This window comes from Gossypium hirsutum, chromosome D04 (assembly GCF_007990345.1).
Source record: "Gossypium hirsutum isolate 1008001.06 chromosome D04, Gossypium_hirsutum_v2.1, whole genome shotgun sequence".
Lineage (NCBI taxonomy): Eukaryota > Viridiplantae > Streptophyta > Magnoliopsida > Malvales > Malvaceae > Gossypium > Gossypium hirsutum.
This window is the reverse complement of record NC_053440.1, coordinates 10,895,938-10,918,995: the sequence shown is the minus strand read 5'-3', so window position 1 is coordinate 10,918,995 and position 23,058 is coordinate 10,895,938.

Here is a 23,058-nt window from a genome sequence, read left to right as displayed (position 1 = left end):
GCTAGGAGTTGTCTCTAGCTTGGAATGGAGTACAATCAAGAAGTTTGGAGCTTAATATGTTTTTGTTTAATATGCTATTCTAATATCCGCAAGAACATGAAATTTTGTCTAGAAATTTTGTTAAACATGTCTTCTTATTTCTTAAGAAGGTGCAAGGAAGTTTCCTCTAATAACAACAAAGTACCAGAAAATATTATGACTGATAGGTAGAACTTGTATGGTCAAGGGCACAAGGCGCATTCTAGGACACCAAATTTGTATATGTTCTTTTTTGTATAATATGTCGTTTTAGAAATAAGTCGTTCGAGTTTATGCATCATTTAGGATATTTTTTTGATTTGAATTTTTATAATAAAATTGGATAGATGTTTTACTAAAGAAATTGAAATTGCAGATTTGATTGAAAAAGGACGTGTTTACATATAATCCAACATAGATTAATAAGAGAGATAAGCAAAGCATAAATTTGGGGACAAAATCTTGTGGTGATGTAAAAATGTTGGAAATGTTAGAAACGTTTGTCAACCAAATCCAATCATTCTTGAAATTTGATTCCTTCTATTTTCCTCTCTTCAAGTCACATCTTCTTCACATTACCCATTCATTCCCCTTATTTAATTTCTTCTGCACCCATCCATTATGCTAACATCATCTCCACTCTTCTTCTTCTTTTTCCACAAAATTGTTAATCTCACACATCATCTTTTAAATTTTTGTTGTAATATGGATATTAGTTGTCATATGTTGCTTTAAAACATAATCAATGGAATAAAGAAAGGAAGGAAAGCAACATAAAGAGGAAATAAAATTAATAATTGATGAATCATCAAATTGCTCCTCATTTTTTTCTTTCTTGATAAAATAATATGGATATTAGTTGTCATACGTAAAGATATGAACATAGATGTTATTCTCTCAAGTTCAAATTTCGATGCTTATATAATTGTTATTAAATTAATAATATTCAAATTCCTTATTTAATTTAAATTGATTATAATATTGTTTTAAATAAATTATCAAATTATAAAATGACACTCAATTGACATAATTATTCATAAAGAGTTTGTTCCTTTTTCAAATGCGCTTAATGTTAATTTGTCATGTTTTTGTTGCATCAACGGAGAAAATGTTCTAAAAATTAAAATTGATAAAATCTTACTGAAGATTAACAACATCTCAACAAAAAATTGAATGAATTATCTATTTTATTAATTGAAAAAGATATCTTATACGATATTTATTTTAAAAAATTTACTACTCTAAAGTGTGAGGGGATTGATACTGAGTTCTAATTTTAATATGGTGCAGTAATGGCTTGTCTGCCCTTAATTGTACAAAGTGTGAGGCGTAAAAGAATCGGTGTTGCATTGACAATTTGGTTGGAAATCTGTAGAATCGCGATTTGGTTCTTATTTAGAATGGGTGCTAGCCTTAGCCTACATACTTATAGACCAAGGATTAGGTCCTATACCGTAGATTTTTATGCACAACGGGATTATGTGAAGAGGCTTGTATATGCTAGTGACGAGACTTGTATTGAACAAGTTAGGATGAATAGAACTGCCTTTTTTAAACTATGTGAGATGCTAGAATCGATAGGGGGATTGAAGTCGTCAAGGTTCATGCTTGTTAATGAGCAAGTAGCAATGTTTTTACGTATCATCTCCCATCACCTTAAAAATCGAGTTATCAAGCATCACTTTAGGAGGTCCAGGGAAACTGTAAGTAGAGCATTTCATAGTGTTTTAAATGCTGTCATATGCTTACAAGATGTCTTATTTAAAAAGCCGGACCCAATTACAGCCGATTCTTCTGACACAAGGTGGAAATGGTTTAAGGTATTAGACTGAGTTTTATATATAGCTTGTACAATATTTAGTTGACTAATATATTTAATCATAGTGTTCTAACTCACTGAGTTTTATATCATGTGATATAGAATTGCTTAGGTGCTCTTGATGGAACCCACATCAAGATTAGGGTGCCAACAGTTGATAAATCTAGATATCGAACCCGAAAAGGTGACATAGCAACAAATATGCTAGGTGTTTGTACACCTGAGATGCAATTTGTTTATGTTCTTCCTGGTTGGGAAGGTTCAGTTGCCGATGGACGGGTGCTTCGAAATGTCATTAGTAGAAGACATGGACTAAAAGTTCCTCATGGTACAATGTATAGTTAGACGAATTTGAATTATTCATTAAGATCAAACTTTGTTTGCTGAATTAATCATTTTTTAGCCAATTTATTTTATAGGTTGTTATTATCTAGTTGATGCTGGATACACAAATTATGAGGGATTTCTTGCACCATTTAGAGGACAGCGATATCATCTGAACGAGTGGCGTCAGGGTTATCAGCCAAGTTCTCCGCAAGAGTTTTTTAATATGAAACATGCCTCAGCACGTAATGTCATTGAAAGATGCTTTGGCTTATTAAAACTTAGATGGGGAATACTTAGGAGTCCATCGTTTTATCCTGTAAGGGTGCACAATAGAATTATTATTGCATGTTGTTTGCTCCATAATTTTATTCGAACCCATATGAGTATTGATCCCATTGAAGCGGAGGTGGGAGAAGGCTTACCTACTAATATGGTGGATGACGATGAACCGAATATCACAAATATTCATCCATCGGATGCTTGGGCTACTTGGAGGATGGAACTAGCCAACCAAATGTTCGATGAATGGCAAGCATCTAGAAATTAGTTAGGTTTAGGGACAATTTGAGTTTGAATTGATTTGTTGATGTTATTTTATGTATCTAGTTTATTAAACTTTGGTGGTCTTTGATTACAATTCTGTATTGTACTAAACTTTGTTGAATTATAATTTAATTATCTTTTCATTCATCATGTGTTATAAATTTAAATTTAGTATTGAACTACCGATATAATATTATAAACTGTTCACCTTTTGATTCATGATATTCAAAATAGTAAATAATGTTAATTTGTTTTTTTTTCTTAAGAACAATATGTCAGGTGTTCCACCAACGGGTGCTTCTTCTCAAGCTTCTCGAGGAAGCAAAAGAAAATGGGTTCCAGATGAGGATGCAGCCTTGGTTTCTTGCATGGTGGATTTGCACAATGTAGGAACATTTAATGCTGATACCGGGTTCAAAGCCGGTTATTTGAACGAGCTAGAGAAAATGCTAGAAAAGGCTTTACCAAGAGCAATGTTAAAGGCGAGACCAAATATTGAATCTCGAATTAGGTGCCTAAAAAGGGAATGGTCAGTCGTCTACGACATGCTTAATGGTCAGAACAACAGTGGTTTTGGTTGGGACGGCCATAGGCAGCTCGTTGTTGCTGAAGATGCAGTTTGGGAATCCTATGTTAAGGTAAAATGTATTTCAAGTATTTATTTGTTTTTTTACAAAACTTATAACTAATATGATTTCCTCGTTTTTTTTAGAGTCACAAAGAAGCCTCTCAGTTCAGACATCATTCTTTCCCTTACTACAACCAGCTTATTGCCATATACGCAAGAGATCGGGCGACTGGGAAAGACGCTCAAACAGCTGCTGATGTTCTTGAAGAAATACATGCTGAGGATGAACGTACTACAGATATGAATGAAGAGAGAAACACATTCTATGACTACGAAGCTGACATCTCTTTAGACGACATGGATGTTTCTGGTACGGATCCGCGAGGAGATAGAGACCAAGGGGGTTCCTCATCTTCAAACAAGAGAAAGAAGAAATCTGATGCTCGTGATAATGTGTATTCTTCATTTGAGGAGGTTGCCACCTTGTTGGGGGAAAAAATCCAGGCCGTTGGCGATAAAATCAGTAGGAGTATTGCCTCCGAGGTGGTAGTTCAGCAGAAGTCAGAAGAGAAGATGGAAGAGAAAGCTTCAAATTTATATTCAGCATTATGGCCAATTGAAGGTTTAACCGACGATCAGCGGTATGATGCTTTGAGTAAAATTCCCGATCATCCAAATCAAATGATCGTTTTCTTTAGTTTACCTTCTGTTGCCCGATTGGAATGGGTCAGAAGATTTCTTTCTCACCATTAAATATCAATGTTCAAACTTTTTGATGTTGTAAAACTATATAACATATGGATTATGATGTACAATTTCATTTTCATCTAACTTTTTCTTAGTATAAGTTAATTATGTTTATGCAGAAAATAATTCTCAAGTTATATATTGATTTCAGTAAATTCATAAGAACATTTTATGAAATTATATTTAATAATAATTATTTTAAATTGTATTAAATCATATATTTTAATTAAAATATATTTAATAGTAATTATTTCAAATTTTCATTTAGTATCATATATTATGATTTGAGTAAATTCATATAAGAATATGAATTATTAAGAATTTTATTAAATTATATACCAAAATTATAATGTATTTAATAATAATTATGTTTAAATATGATTAAATTATTTATTATTGATATTAATAATCTTATTAAAATTTAAATAACAATAACAATAATCATTTACCAAAATAATTTTCTGCTAATTATAAGAATTTTATTAAATTATATATTTTAATTAAAATATATTTAATTATAATTATGTTTAAATATGATTAAAATATTTATTACTGATAATAATAATCTTATTAAAATTTAAATAACAATAACAATAATCATTTACCAAAACAAATTTATGCTAAGGGTATTCTAGTCATTTTAGTTTTTTCCATTATGCTATTACACCTCTATTCCATTCAACCAAACACAAGATTACTATTACGCCTCTATTCCATTACATTCAACCAAACAGTGGATTAGCTATTACACCTCTAATTCAATACACCTCTAATCCAATACAGCAAACCAAACGCACCCTAAGAGTGAAGCACTCCGTTACACACCTTTGATTAATAATAGCTCATAAAACAATTAATTAATTTATTAATCCAAAAATATTAACCAGCTAAACAAGAAAAATTCACTCAGATAATTTCCTGATTAATGTTCCATTCCCTTTTGCTTCACTTCTAGAAGATCAATGCCAAATCATGTGTGTGTGTATATTCATGATATTAAATAGTTATGGATAACATAATCTCAATATAAATATAAATAAAAGTTAATATTTAGGTACATGTTTTATCCTAAAATTAAGTTTTCTTGTTATTTGTATGAATGTAAAAGATTTGCTATTAAGATATTTTTAAACTTGAGATGAATTTAGTTGTTAAAATATACCATTTAAAAATATTAAAATAATTTTTAAAAAATTTGAGATAAGTTTAAAATTTGTGCAACCTAATATTTCTATACTATTAACATAAGTTGCTTAAAATAAATATTAGAATGAATTGTTTAAAATATCAAGATTCTTATTTTTTATCTAATCTTTAAATAATTACAATTAAAATTTAACTATATTATCACTTTTTCCTATCCAATAAAAGCCCTAAAGATAAATTATTTGAAATATTAGGAAAATATTTTAAAAGTTTGAGATAAATATACTGGTTTAAAATATAAAAATATTAAAACAAACCTTTTCAAATGAGATAAATTTAATTATTTAAAATTTATTTTATCCTGCTATTTATATAATTCTTTTAAATTTTACTATTAATTTTTTAAAATATTAGAATGATTGTTTATAAGATTAAATTTTTATCTAGTCCTTAATAATTAAGTTTTAAAATAAAAAGCAAATGCATTAGCACTTTTTGCTATCAAATAAAAGCTTCTCAGCATAAATTATTTGAAATACTAGAAAAATATCATCCATGATTTTATTTTCTAATTACATTTTTTTTCTTTTTAATCACTTGAATTTTGAGATACTTCATTCCAAAATAGAAAATTTTGCACCTTTTCATTAAAATTGTGATTTTTATGGCAGTTTAATAATCAAGTTTTAATATCTATTATAATTTCTTTTCTCTTAATTGTTAATATTATTTTATTTTAATATGCTTTTTAAAATTTCTTTTATATTATTATTCTCATCAGAAATAATGAAATATCATAAAACAATAATTATAAACTAAATATTTTTATATTTGTTTCTGAACCAAAAAATATATTTTTTTAAAAAAATCGTTGAAAATTTTAATTAATTAAGATTGTAATTTTGACAAAAATATGTCAAAGAAAATGTTGTTATAAATAAAATATAGAGATTTTTCTTGAAATATGAAAAATTTTTAGTATTTTTTTAAAAATATGCCAAAGAAAATATTATTACAAGTATAATATAGAAAAAAAATACTAGTTTAGATATATTTTAGTTCCAATAGAATAAATATGAAAGAGTTTTTTTTTTCTATAAAACTTTATAATATTTAATTGACGTAAATGTTAATAAATATGAAAGAGTTTTATATTCTTTCGTAATTTTTTATACCATTAATATTTTAAAAATTCAACCGTCGTGCTCTATTTATGTAGATCATGCATGTCAAGTTTGGTGTAAATTAAAATATTCTAATTATTTGATTTAAGTAACAAAAATTCAACCTTTTAATATATATTAAGATAGACAATATTTTAGATCAATATGATAGAGATATTGAATCAATTCCAAAATTTACATGCATGACAAGTACAATTATCTTGATAAATTCAACGGTTGAATTGTTAAAATATTAATCGTATAAAAGGTTATGAAAAAGCATAAAACCATTTTAATTTTATGTTTTATATTGATATAAGTGAATCCCTGCTACACAAAGAAAGTAAGGAAATTTAAATTTATTGCACCCGGTGTGTTGTGATTCTTGAGATTATTCTGCAAACTTTTTGCAAATCCAAGCATTAGCATGAAGTTAAGTTTTCCTTTGATTACTTTTGATATCAATTTTTTATACAAAATTTTACTTTTGTGTTTCATTTGTTACTCTTTTTCATTTTTAAACCAAAATTAGTTGATGCATGCCTTTAGACAATCATCATTTTTTTGGTCAATACATATAATAAAATTCTTCATTTACACCAATAACCTAGAAACCTACCGACGGGGTTATCGGCTAAAATTGTGTTACTAGGCTGAGGCTTAGCCTCTTTTGAGAAAATGGGAGAAAATAAACAACCTACAGCTTCATCAAGTTTCAACCTCTAACCGCAATAATAAGGTATATATAATCAACACATGCAACACAAAAATATCTTATAATTCAAAAAATATCATCATGCAGAATTATTTGACCATCGGCATCATGGACGGACGACAATGCTCTCAAAAATTGCTGCTTTCATTTCCTCTAATATGAAACAATATTCTTCAAATAAAAACACAATCCGAACAAGGAACACCACCGCCGAGTTCATTGCCAACATCCGCATTACTAGAATGAGTCATAGCCTCTTCTATATTCAGTGCTTTCGTTCATCATTTTGAAAACTAAATGGACAACAAAGAAAGATATATTAAACTGATACTTTTAGGGTTTTATCATCATTTATAGAACACCAATGGTTACAAACTTTCCCTATGAATTTCATATAATATTACAAGAAAGGATTGTATGAAACTGTAATTCCACGTCATCCTTATCCCTTTCCAGTAGGAGAATGGCAAATCAGATTTTTCCTTCTGATTTTCAGCATTTTTAGTTGAATTTAAATTTTTTTAGGAGGAAAAAACTGAAAATCAGAAGGAAAAATCTGATTTGTCATTCTCCTATTGGAAAGGAATAGGGATGACATGGAATCATAGTTTCATATAATCCCTTATCAAATATGACTCTATAAACCCTAAAATTAATTTTCTTAAACGAATTAATTAAAATGACAATGATCGTTGCCTTATTTCAAAAAAAATTAAATGAATTATAAAAACTTAAACTTTTCAGTAAAAATAAACAATTTTTAAATAATTAATAAATGTAATCATATATCATATTATTATTCAAACTTTCCTTTATACCAATTAAATAAAATATTCTTATATATATGTTTTAAAATCATTTAATTTATTATGCTTATCATTTTAAACAATTTAATTATTGTGTGCCAAACAATTTAATCAGCTTTATTTATTTTTATTAATATATTTCAGGGGTAAAAAAATTAGTACATATATTACAAATACATAATATTTTTTTAAAAAAAATTTATGGGGCATAGTTATTTTTGTGATAATAGATAGCTTCCTTGTTTGACACATCATCATCTTTTATATTAAATTAATGTTAAAATTTAAAAAATGAATTTAATAGGTAAATTAGATTTATCGAATTTATCGTTTGTAAATATTTGATGTTGAACGTGATCGTAAATAAACATGTCACGTTAATTATATCTATTTAGACATATTTAAAATTATAAGGCCTAGAGTGTAGTTTTCTCAAATAATTTCACCTTCATTTCCCGTATTTTGATTATTAATCTCCCCTTCTATCTCAAAATACTTGTAAATTTGATTTATTTTATTTTAATTATTTAAAGTAGACTTAATTTTTAATTTCACATGTGATTTTATGCGTTTAATTTTCAATTAATCTTAATTATTGTTACTTACCATTGATAATTTTTTTTCTTTATTTTTAAATAATATATAAATTTGAAATTATATAAGAAAGTGAACTACAATATTAACTTGGAAAACATAAAAAAAAAAATTAAAACAACTTACAACAATTATAATAATAGTTCATGATAAATATAAAAGATATTTAGACTAAATTAATAAAATAAAAACACTTACTAATAGTAGTTAAAAATAATTGTTAAAATTTCACTTTCTTCTCAAAATAAACCGACAAACCATTTTTATCAGCACTAAACAAACAATTTATAATTTTTTAAAAAAAATTAATATCATAATATTATATTACCTCATTATCAATTACTACAATAATCTTCAATCACTTTTTGGTGCCATTGTTGTTTGAATATGATTCGATATTACCTCTTCAAAGAACCATTGCTTTACTGCTCTTTTTATTATTATTATTATCTATAATTCTATCTTATTAATGCTAACAATCTCTACTTTTTAACTGGTAATTTTTCTTATATGTACTTGATTGAATATATCTAACTATTAGAGGTTATTTATAAAACTAAACTTGAATTTTAGTTCGTATATAACTCTAATATTAATTAAGTGATAATTAACACAATTTTTAAAAATTAAAATTAATAAAACTTTTTTACATCAAATTTTTAACTAATAATTGTAAAGTAAATTGTAATTATCACACTTTTTTCACTATTCAAATATGATATAAGTTTGATTTGAATTTTGATTTTATGAAATTTTAAAAAATGATCATGGACTCTATTCTTAAGGCTTGTTGTTTGATTTTAATTTATCTTTAATTTTATGTTAATTTAATTTAATTCTTAATTTATGTTCTTTTATTTAATTAGGCGGATTAGGATTAGATTAAAGGGTTCAAAATAAATTAAATTAACAATAGATCTAAGCCCAAGCACAAAGCTACCTCTACCAATAGCCTTTTATAGCCTCTTGTTGCACTGTTCATGCCAACCATAGCCTACACACCAAACCATCATCACAACCTTTATCTACTTGCACACACTAGCACTTGGCCATCGACCCTACACCTTATCTACATCAATTACCCCAACTCTATAAGAACCTATGAAACAAACACCATCACTCGATTTGAGGGATCCTTTATTTTGGAGACCTGTTCATGACAAACATCAACAACCAATTAACAATACACAACCACACTATACAATCCAAGTGAAAAATGAAAAGAAATCAACAAAGAAATACAAATTCGTAAGGATGGATTTACAAGGTTTTGTGCAGCCATCTAGGAAATCCTAACAGTCATGTTGTGGTTGGATGTAAAAGGAAGACATGGTTTGATTGAAGAGGTTTGGTTCTAGGTTTAGGCTTTATATTTGAGCTATTTGGTATGGTATTTCGGAAATCTAACTTGAGATTAAGAGAGAAGAGGATGAGGGGAAAGCTTTAAGGTTGATTTTATTGAAGACATATTGAAGACTAAAAGTCTTTAGTTTAGTTTAAAACGTAAATTCACTTTATCCTTTAGTTTAAAATTATATTATCCTTATATTTAAAATTTGAAATCTTGTTATTTGAATTTCCTATCTTAGGATTACCTTTGTTATTTTCTTTTTTATCTCTTTGTATAAATAGATGATTAGGTGCATCGATAAAATCAATAAGTTTTTGTCTAGCATTGAAAACCTATATATGGTATCACGAGCCTTTTTCCTCTAATCGAGAACTTTACTTTTTGTCAAATCTTCAGTATTGATATTTTTTCTTTATCCACTTTCTACTCATTCCTTCATAGCTGAAGTTGTAACCAATGCTGATGCTCCTCCAACTCCATCAAGTATTGTGGTTTAATTTAGCCCGTCTTCCAGCTTCCTTTTAGACTGAATGGAATCTTCTATTTTTGCAATTGGGTAACTCAACTTACCTCGCTCCTCGATGTTCATGGATTGATTAGTCACCTCACGGTACCACACCATCACCTCCAACCACCATTATTGTCATTGCCCTCCCCGCACCCAATCTAACATATGCTTCGTGGTTTCTTCAAGATTGTGTAATTCAGCAAACCATGCTTGCCTCTGTTGAAAACATAGTTTCTTGTGTTGGAAAAAAATCCAGTTCAAAAATAGTTTTCTTTCACAACAGAAAATAAAAATTTTGAAAATCGACCTGGTTTGTGATATTTATAGTAATAAACCCTAGACCAAAATTGTACTTGTATTTTTGGATAGACAAATCCTTTTCGTTCTCGATTTTCATCCAATCAATCTTCTCCGCTATTCTCGTACCATGAATTGTTTCGAGTGTAGACTCGAACAAAATTAATCAAACATAAAAACTAGAAATAGTTTTCTTTCTTTCGAGGGTGAAAACAAAAATTCTCTCTTCAAATAGAATAGGTAGAATTGTTATTCTAGAAAATATATTTCATTCTTAGAGAATACAAGTCTCTCTATTTTTAGGTAGAATAATGATATCTGAAAGTTGTGTTAATAGCCCTACCAGTGCCATCTATTTATAGGGAGAGAAGGTAGAACCCTTTTGAATTATAAAAGTTTATTTCAACTAGAAAAATGAACCCCTAATTTAACTAGGATAATAGGTGGCAGCAACCCTAGCTATTTTTACTAGGGTTTGTCGTCCACCCCTTTTAATATAATGGGTTTCTGGGCCTCTTCTATATTGAGTCCAATTACAAGTACTTCTTGGGATTTTAACACAATACTTTATAATTTGATCCAACCCAATATTTGTTTTTCTATTTCCCAAAAATAAACTTCAATATATATTCAATTAAATAATCTTCTCAACCCAATTCTAATTACATTAAAATCATGACGACTTTACCGTAAAAGAATCTATGAGGAAATATATTTAATACTTCTGCATTCAACGGTTCACGTTGACAAATGATTTATTTCCATTTTCAAACTTCATTTATTCGAAAAAACATAAATTCATATTTTAGGTCAATTTTCATTTTCATTTTCATTTTGGAGAAAACCTTAATCATTTCCAAATATTTATTATTTATCCATTTCAACATTTCTATTCGTTTCTGCTCATTTGATTCAACATGCAATTCATTTCTAGTTTCAACGAGCTAGCAAAGGGATCAATTGGACATATGCAATTAAGACTCAAATGATTTATAATTAAGTTTAAGCTTTTCACCTATTAATTATAAACTCAATTAGTCACGAAGTCATTCCACTATAGTATCGTAACTGAGCTTTCCTCAACAGCATACCATTACGAAAGCAACTTGATTAGTGCTCATCCAATGACCTTGTCATAAGTGTGTTACCCTCATAGGATATCCTTAATCTCTTTGGGATAATATTCGTTCTCCCAATATGATCCTATTTCATCTCATGGTGACAATTATATATTCCTTCATGAAAAGTCAATCAATATTAAATAGTGATAAAGTCATTCATCACAACGATGAATGACCTGTGGCCATGTTTACTTTTCATCAACCATGTAATGTCAATGAGAGGATATCATTTACCCACGTCTTAGGCTATGAATTCTACTGTTTTGAATGATGCTACATAATGCAGAAGTCATACACCTAATACACCAACTTTTGATTCCTTATCTATTCTTCTTGGGTCTAGTCCAATGTACTGCCAGTCCAATCAATCACATCTATGTCTCGATCTTCTGGGATTCATCTATTCCGATGCCTAAGACAAAGCATCTCCCCAATTGGACTTGATAAATGTCATATTAGTCTTTCAATCAGTTTTCTCATTTTCGATTAGACTAAGGACATGTTTAGGTTCATCTACTAATATAAGTTATCTTTCCGTATTACGATCTAACCATGTAATACTACTTATTATTAGTTAAACATTAGACAACCAATAAGAAACATTTTCTTCCATTTTACTTTGTGTGCAAAAACCATAAGAGGCTATTATACAAAGTATTAAAGTAATTCATAAATAATTTTATTAACCAATCTATTCAAAAATAATTACAAGTGTACATTGACGAAAATACAACACTTAGGGCATTAGATCCAACAACTTGAACCATTGCTTCCGCTACCACCTCCTAACAAGCTTGGACACTTCTGCATATGCTTTATTGCAACAAGAGCCATACAAGAATCTACACCCTTCATGATCAACTCACACATCATAATTTTTTTTTAAAAAAAAGTAGTACGATATCTAAATGAGATTAAAATAGTTTCCAATGAATTAGCTACTAATGGTTCTTCTATATCTTCCGAAGAACTCATAGTTAAAATACTTAGTGGCCTTAGATCTGATTTTTGAGAAATTTCTACATCCATCCATACACGTGATACACCAATAAAACATAAAGAGTTGTTCAAAAAAATTTTGGCTCATGGAATTTTTCTTCAACATGAAGAAAAACGAGTAACTTATACTATCATTAATGTTGTTGCTTCAAAACCACAACATCGGCTAACTATTCTCGCAACAACAAACTGTCAACCTTCGCAACCCTTATGGAGTTCACAACATAATTAATGGCATCCTCCAAACATGTTGCCTCATTCTATAACAAATCAAAGACACTCGTATTCACCTTCGCAATAATCTTTTTGAGTTCAATGACAATTTTTTTATTGATATGGGTAAACTACTTGCACTTGTTAGTTTAAGTTTCATAATCGTCAAGATGCTAGAGCCAACTTTTTCACTCGCTCGGCCAATGCTATGCCCATTTGGATTCTCGATATAGGTGCCTTACGTCATCTAACTAATGATCCTCAAAACCTTTAACATCGTCACTATTATTGTGGAATCGAAGAAGTGTCAATGGGTGTTGGTAAGACCATTTTAATTTCTCAAAATGGTTATGCAAATTTACAAGCATCAAATTCTACTTTTAAACTTTCCAATACCCTTTCTATTCCATCAATTAAACAAGACATAATCTCTATTTCTAAGTTTTGTGAAGAAAATCTAATTTTTATTGAATTTTTACTTTCTAAATTTTGTGTGAATGATTTGAGCATAGGGACTCTGTTGGTGTGTGAATAGAGTAACAACGAGCTAAAAGAGTGGCCTACCCTCCAACCTCCAAGGTCTTTCCTTACTAGTAATAAAACCTCATTTTCTAGTTGGCACCAATGACTGGACATCTCAATTCTTGCACTTTAAATTTTTTTATAAATAAATTCTTTTTACCAGTTTATTTCAAAGAACAATGTCTTTTGTCATGTTTTCTCATGCTATAAAACTCATCGTCTGCCTTTTTATTAGAACTTTTGATTAGTGAAAACCACTTTAAACTAATTTTAGTGATTTATAAGCCCTTCTCCAATAGTACCAGTTGATAAGAAATTATATTATTGTATTTTTTGGATCAAAACACCAAATATATTTGCTTGTATGCTTTTAAAAAAAGTGAATTTCAATTTTTTGGAAAAATCTAGTTTAGAAAATGGTTTTCAATCTCTGTGGAAGTTTAGAAAATTTAAAAATCAAGTCGATTTGTGATATTTTATAGCAATAAACTTTTTCCCAAAAAAGTACTTGTGCTTTGTACAAGACAGAATTGTATCGTTCTCGGCTTTCAACCAAATGACCTTCTTTGCTATCCTCGTGCCCCAAATTGCATCGAGTGTAGGCTCAAACAATACAAACCAAACACAAAACAAGAAACAATTTAATTACTGTTAGTAGGAAAGTAATTCTCTCAAATAGAAACTGATAGAAATTGCAATTACCAGAAAATAGAATTTATTCTTAGAAAATAAATTCTCATAACTGTTTTGGGGAATACCAATATATGAAACTTGCATGTTAAAAATTTGTGTTAATAGCTCTACTAGTGTCATCTATTTATAGGGAGAGATAGGAGAATCCTGGTTGAATAAGTATAACACATAATTTCTTAGAAATTTGTCTTCTAGTCTAACTAGAAAGAGGGGCTAGATAAAAACATTAGTGTTCTGCCCCTCACATGTAATATGAGAGGTTTTGGGTCTTTCCTGTATTGTGTCCAATTATATGTGCTTCCTAGACTTTTGACCCAAAACTTTATCATTTAACCCAACTTAATACTTGTTTCTATTTCCAAAACTAAATATTAATTAATTAATTAATCAAATTAACTAAATTAATTTATCAATTAAATAATTTTCCAATCGAGTTCTAATTCCTTTAAAGTCATGACAACTTTACAGTAATAGAATCTATGAGGAAATATATTTAATTTTCATATTGAACTGATTCATAATGACCAATTAATTTAATTACGCTTTTTAAATTCAATTATTTAATTATAATTAATTAAATAGTGTTTTTAAAACTTTAAATTAATTCTCAAGTCATTTCTATACTTAGTGAGAAAACACATTCATTTGTGAATGCAACCAATTTCCTTAACTTCATCATTTTCGTTCATTTGGTTCTATATGCAATTAATTTCTAGTTTGAACGAGCTAACGGAAGGACTAATTGAAAATATATATTTAGGACTCAAATAATTTATAATTAAATTCAAACTTTGTGCCTATTTATTATAAACTTATTTAGTCATGAAGTCATTTCACTATAGTATCGTGACTGAGCTCTCCCTAATTACATATCATTACGAAAGCTACTTAATTACTGTTCATTCAATGACTTCGTTATAAGTTTGTTACCCTTATAGGATATCCTTAATCTCTTTGAAATAAATTTGTTCTCCCAATATAATCCTATTTGTCTCATGGTAACCATTACATCTTCTTTCATGCAAAGTCAATTACTATCAAATAGTAATCAAGTCATTTATCACAAAGACAAACGACCAGTTGCCATGTTTACTTTTCATCTATCATGTAATGCCAATGAGAGGATATCATTTCCCTATCATTTGGGTTATGAATTCCACTATTGTGAATGATGCCACATACTGCAAAACTCGTATACCCAAAACACCAACTTTCAGTTCCGTATCTATTTGAACTTAGGCTTTTGCTTACATAAAAATATACAAGTCACATATACATAGTACAACATCCACTTAGGATTAAGGTATGTCACACTATGAACATTACAAGTGAGTAAATCCATAAACATATTCAGGGTCTTTTCTTTTTGGGTTCTGTCCAATGTACTGCATGTCTAGTTTGTCACATCTATGTCTCTATCTTTTAGGAGTCCTCTACTCCGATGCTCAAGACAAAACATCTCACCTATTGGACTTGATAGAAGACATATTAGTCTTTCAATCAGTTTGCTCATTGTTAATTAGACTAAGGACATTTTTAAGTTCATCTACTAATACAAGATGTCTTTCCATATTACAATCTGACCACGTAATACTGCTTAATATTATTAGTTAAATATTAGATAACCAATGAGTCAATATTTTCTTTCATGTTGCTTTGCATGCAAAATTCATTGAGAAAAATATACAAAGGATATTAATATGATCAATGGATATGTTATTAAACTAATTTTTCAAAAAATACAAGTATAAAAAACAAATACACTACACATAGGGCACCATATCCAATATAATTTATTTTTGAAAAAATTCATCCCCTGGTTGAAATTTATTTCAAAACTAAAATATTAACAATTTACAAAGATTGTGGTGGTATGTAACGCCATATACCCGACTCAATTTACCATATCCGAGTAGAAGATGCCACTTTACTTATACACTTAACTAAAATTTTCAATGTACGAAAATCATACTGAGTATACCCCTTATTTATATAAATTCCTTTATGGGACAATAGGTTTGAATAATACATTTACTGTATGTCAGAAAACCTTCAAGGTAAAATAAAACCTTACAACATGTCGCTTAAATAGATAGACATATTTTTAGCAGGTAATATTATTTATCATTTGAAAAATATTTGTCTATAAGGGTTCCTCTCTATGCATAATATTTTCCTCGATCTACCACCACGGTGCATCCCTAGCTTGGTCCCTCCCGGCGGGTTGGTTCAATTCACACACATGCATCCAAAAACACGCATATAAGTTCCAAGGAACTTAGTGGGTCTCGCTTATAAATATCTTTTACGGGGTCATAGAATCTTTTTAGACATTGGAAGATACATTTTTTATTCTTGGTTGGTACGTCAATTACTGCACTTGATTGTCTTATACTCCTGTCACTCAATTGGAGGATCTCAGACTTTACACCATAAAATTTGAATCTCATTACATGATTCCTTTGCAGTTTATAGTTGGATATACTTCTTAAATCGATACCCAGCGGATACTATTTTGGCGGATTCTTTTTCATACTCCAACGATTACCTAAATACTCATTACCTTATACCTTCAAATCAGCCCATATAAAAAGGCTTAATGGAAAGAAATTAAAATAGTTTAATTCTCGTAATAGGAATTCAAAATGACTTCCATACAAAATTCAATAGTTCTCAGATATGGAGAACTCTTACACCACAATCATTCCAGATGTCACAAGTTCCCTGTCATGGTCACAAAGGATGACTCATCAGTTGGATACTCTATCGAGTATTCTATCCGAAAATGCCTCACAATCATATTCAAATCTCACTCAATGCAGACTAACATCTCTCCACTTGATCATTACAAAATTATTTCTACAAATTTTTGAGGTAACACGACACAAAGGCTTCTAGAGAAAGAGTTTGCCACAAAGGCTTTCCAGAGATTTCGCCACAAAGGTACTCTAAAGTATTCACCACAAAAGCTTTCCAGTTTGTTTGCCATAAAGGATTTCCAAAGTATTTTCCACAAAGGCTTTCTAGAGGATTTGTGTTTAGTTTCCTGGTGGATTATATCTATGGATGCCATGTGGCTTCTCCTACATGGTTTTATACCTTCATGCCCTCTTAGCAGATTATCATATGGTGCCATGATCATGGACTTTAACATATTTATTTCGCGACCAACTAGTCTAGTTAGTGTTACAACTGCTCTACCGGAGGCTACACAATAAATCCTTATTTTCACGGAGATCTACTTGCACAATTAACAATACACCTGCCCTATCAGAGGCTACACAAATGGATCCCTTTCTCACCTTATTACATAACCCAGAATTTTCAGGTATTGGGATCATATAATAGGAAAGTATTAAACAAGGACTACACACACGACAGTGACAACACCTCATATTACACAATGTCATACCATGTTGTACATTGTTCTCCTCATTTACATATTTATAGATATATTTCAGAGACATGCATTCACATAATTACATAACATGCAAGAGTCAAGATTAGAGACTCATCAGAGACCAACATTTACCTCAACCCACAGCTTCTGCTTCGATAGTCCTTCTTGATCCAACAACAACAACTGCTTAAGTTATCATCAAATTTCTATTAGAATCTTCATTACAGACATTTTACTAATATTTCAATGACAAGCAACCCCCATACAAGGTGTTCCTATAACACTCTTCCCTTCTATAGTCATAACGTGCAAAACTTTAAGACTTACCAGAAGGCTGAATAATCTATCTTAGTACAACCTTAATGAAGAGGAAGAAAAAAATGTTGAGGTTAGAAAGAAGAACCTGTACATTAATCAAATAGCCAAAAATCATTCGAAGTGTCCATTTCCCATAAATATATTTTCGGTCTCTCGATTTCTCTACAAAATCCAGGGTAGGTAAAAGAAAATTCGAAGAAGATTAACATCACTGTTGACCAGTCATGGGGAGGTCAAATCAATCTAATTTAGTCTTGTTAAAAAATGTCCAACCATGCTGCTTATGATGATTTATTTAGCCGGCTTGATTTAGTGTACAAGTAATTTTTCATTCATTTTGCTACTATACTTTTTAATATACTCTCTACCGTTTGTTGTTACAGGATCCCAACAACCCCCAACTAACTCGATATGAGATCTAATTGAACAATACTCATACAAATTGAGTGAACTATATCTTGGCAAAGACTAACATTTGGTGGGGTTTTAGAGACAATTAAGTCTCCTACAGCTTCTTCATATACTTGACAGGCTTTTAATACCCAAAAAAAGTTTTAAGGCGTATCCCTTCATAGGAACGTACTTTCTCGAGTGTAATCTTTCTTCACTTGAAAACATCTTACAACTATTTCCTAATATACAGCCAATGGATGGATGCTTTAATCATTAGTTTGCACTAATACTCTAACTCGCCAACCAACTAGCCTAGTGGTGGATTAAGTTATCATGGTGTGCCCAAAACAGAATTAACATACATTATCTCACTCTTAATTGGATTCATAAATTTTGGGGTGTGACATGGTAACTATCAGGCCTTAGATCCTTATATTCAATCAAAAGGAATTGAACACTTAGTTTTCCCACCTTATACACCACAATAGGTGCTCTAGTAGAACGTGAACATCAACATATGGTCGAAACATCTAAAACACAACTTCATTAAAGCTTTCTACCCTCTGATTTTTAGAGTTTTGTATGTCACTATTCCACATATCTTATAAAATTTTACCAACTCTAAATCTTCAAAATAAATCTCCATTTCAATTACTTTTTTTAAGAAATACCCAAACTATAGCTCTTTAAAAGTTTTTAGTAGTCTCTGCTACCCATGGTTACAACCATACACCAAAATAAACTTGAGCCTAGTTATAGACCTTGTGTTTATTTAGGAATTTCATTAACCTATACTTGTCACCAGTGTTATGACCCTACAACTTCTAAATTTTTTCTATCACATGATGTGCATTTAAAAAAAATTCTCCTTTTGATAATATTCATTTCCAATATAAAAAATAATTTTTCAAATATAGATTGGATTAATACTTATCAAAATAACAATAATACAATATCTCTTACATCATCTCATATTTCAATTGAACTTCCAGGCCCCATTATCCCTTCTACTTTAAATTAACTAAATTCTCTAGATGTGACTCTGCCTTTTACACCTTAGGATTTTAATCTCCCGCAATCTGTTGTAGCATATTAAAGTATTTTCTACACTTAATGAGTTCATAGGAAAGCAATTTAGTTATGTTTTCGTTTAGTTTCACTTTTAGTACATAGATAATAAAATAAGCAATTTAAGTGATTTATATGACCTTAGGGCCAAAGTAGTCCTAAATGTAGACTAATATATTCAATGAGTGTACAAGACACTATTCGGAGGCACAAAGACAGTGGAATACCCGCAATGTTACAATATGGAGCTTGGATGTCACAACACAGTGAATAGAGTAACAAATGAGCAGTCTACGATCAGTGTTGCAACACTGCCATAGAGTTTCGTGACACAATCCTGAAGACACACCCCCTAGCTAGTAAACTTCCATCAATGTCACGACACAGGCCAGAGGATGTGCCGACACCAATGTGACGGGGTCACTTAATACACTAAGGGTATTCCCGTACGCACAATAAATTTTAACGTAAAATATTCATCCGAATTAGGTCAAGGATCAATGACCAAACCTAGTCCTATAAATAGAATTTCTCTGAACAATTTATGGATAGCTTTGTACTTAGTTTAATTTTACATTCAATTGTAATTTAAATTTTTTTCAGTTGTAGTTTTTATTTTAGTTTTCTATTTCATTTTTGTGGGGATCAGATTGTAGATCAATCAAATCTTAACGGATTACCATCTGTGCCTTTATAATTATATAAAGATTTTTCTTATCTTTGTTCTTTATTTGTTCTTAATGTTTATATTTTTAATCAATTGCATTGCCTGTGCTAAATCAATGGAGAACTAATTTGGTGAGAGAGATTAACGAGTGGATGTGGGATTACATAACATCTATGTAGGGTTTTTTAGTGGATCAACTGGTCGGGATAGGAAGAACTTAAAACTCTAGGCTTGACAACCCTAGGAAGTCATATAGGCCGGAATAAACCTGAAATCAATATTGCTTATCCGTGAAAACCTTATCCCAATCCTGTTTGAACTATGACATCGAGATATAAGTAGTTCTTGTTGAATTATTAGGTTAATAGAAGGTCAAGATGCCCTACTAGGTTAATGACTAGTTGATTGAATAGAGCCCGAAGTAGGAGTTAGTTATGAACAATAAAGTGAGTTAGTCTTCTATCATTTAATCTGATAAAATATGTAATCTATTTCTACTATTATTTTTATTATTTTTATAAAATAGCTTTTCTTATCACCTTAGGATAAATCGTAATATGATTTAACTAAAGTACTAACTAGACCCATTAGCATAAAAGTTAATATTAGTTTAGTCTCACCTCCCTTTGGTACGATCCTCGGAGTATTCCAATACTTCATTGTATAAACTATATTACAACCTGACCCGTATACTTTCGAACACTGCCTTAATTCCTATCTTTAGTTGCAATATTCTTACTTCCAATGTTGGTACGTCGGGTGGCGGTCAAGTTGTTAGCATCGTTGCCGAGGAGGCAACACCACTAAGTTAATTATAGTTTTTACGTTTAATAGGATAGTTAGGAAATTTTTAAATTAAAGATACAATTTGTGTTTTATTAGCTTTTCTTTTCTTTTTTGGATTTTAATGTATAACTTAGAGTAGGGGCACACCTATAGAGCAAGCTACTAATCTAGAAAGAACCATTCGTCGAAACTATCGACAGAAAGAATTGGAATAGATGCAAAACAACTCGTCTGCTACGGTTAATCCACCACGAGATAACCTACTTTTTGATGATCAAAACTTACCACCACCACCGCCACAATTTTCAATAGAAACACCAAATCTGAATGCGGTACAGGGCAGTATCATAAGGCCGGCTATAAGAGCAAACAATTCTGAGATAAAGCTAGCAACGAACCAGATGATCTAGAACAACTTACAATTCAGTAAAACTACAACGGAGGACCCAAATTAACACTTAAAATAGTTTCTCCAAGTTTGTGACACTTTTAAATTTAACGGGGTCACCGATGATATTATTCATCCTCGATTTCTCCCTTTCTCCTTCATCAATAATACTTTCTCTTGGTTAGATTCGCAAGCTACAGGATCCATCGTGACATGGAATCAACTTCTAGAAAAATTTTTGTACAAGTGTTTTCATATTAGAAAAACAGACCAACTGAGAAGAAAGATTGTAAACTTCAAACAAATAGAAGGATAGTGTTTTCATGAAGCTTGGGAGAGCTTTAAGTTGCTGATACAAAGAAGCTCACACCATGGTCTACATGAAAGGCTATGGTTGCAAATATTCTACAACGAGCTAGATGCACATTCTAGGTCAAGACTAGATGGAGCTGCAGGAGGAGCCTCGATAAACTGTACATACGAAAATGCTTATCATTTAATGGAGAACATGACTATGAATTCTTGCTAGTGGCCAAACAAGCGGTTCACTTATGGTTCGAGACTAGCCATGGCCAAAGTTGTCTACGAGGAGGATAAGTACCAACAAATATTGAACAAGCTTAACCAATTAGAGTCAACATCCACTAGCCTTATAGTAGCTAGAACAATCAACCAATACCCTAAGAACCAAGCTGATGACATGAACTACATTTTGAATAGGGGTGAAAATCCCTATTTGAATACTTATAATCCTAGCTAGAGAGACCATCCAAATCTAATATAGGGCGGTAATCAAGGAAGAAGTAATAGTTCTATCCAAAATAGACAAACTATTACTTACCAACCTCCTTATTTGCAGAAAACTCAGGAAGGGCTAATACAAACGACCATATTATATGTGGTCAAAAGTTGGATCGCATAGAGGGAGAGATGCAATCAATGATGACAGAAGACAAGTGTAGCCTGAATGCACTCAAATGATAACCACATTCACTAAACTTGAAGATCAAATGAGATAATTGTTTAGTATGATGGGAGACATCAAAAGGCATATTGGTACGGGCATCCTGAGCAATACTGAAAATAACCCTCAGAGAGATGGTAAGGAGCAAGTGAAGGCAATAATGCTCCGTTCAATTGAAGTACTGAGTAGTTTAAATGAACCTACTCTAAAAGTGGATGAAAAAGATGTTAATGATCCTCAAGAAGAGATCCCTCAAGGAGATGGTGTTGAAGCAAAGCCAGAAGTGGTAGCTGAGCCAGCAGCTAAATTGGAAGCTAAGCGAAACACAGAACCTATCCTCATAAAGATCCAATTCCCTTCACAATTTGAAGACAAATAAAAAAGAGATGAAGTAGAATTTCTAAGTTTTCTAAACTTATTCAAATCGCTTAATGTTAATTTGCATCTCATTGAATTGATAGAAAAATTCAATTAGATAATAACTAAGCAGATATCCCAAAAATTAAAAGAACTGGGGAGTTTCACAATTCCTATAGAGATAAGGGATATACACTTTAGTAAGGCCCTATGTGATCTAGGAGCTAGTATTAATCTAATGCCCTTGTCAACATATAAGAAACTCAGGTTAGGGGAGATAAAAAATACACACATCACACTACAATTAGCTGATAGATCTTGGGTACAACTGAAAGGGATGCTTGAAGATGTGTTAGTAAAAGTTCGTAATTTTTTTATCCCTGTGGATTTCGTAATTTTAGATTTTGAGGAAGACCATGAGATCCCCATTTTGCTAGCGACACCTTTTCTAGCCACAGTAGGCCCACCATTGACTTAGAAAATAACAAGCTGATAATGAATAGTAATAGTAAGACTGAAATATTCAAATGTGTTCACCTACAGAGTAAGGGATGTAAGGAAAATTTA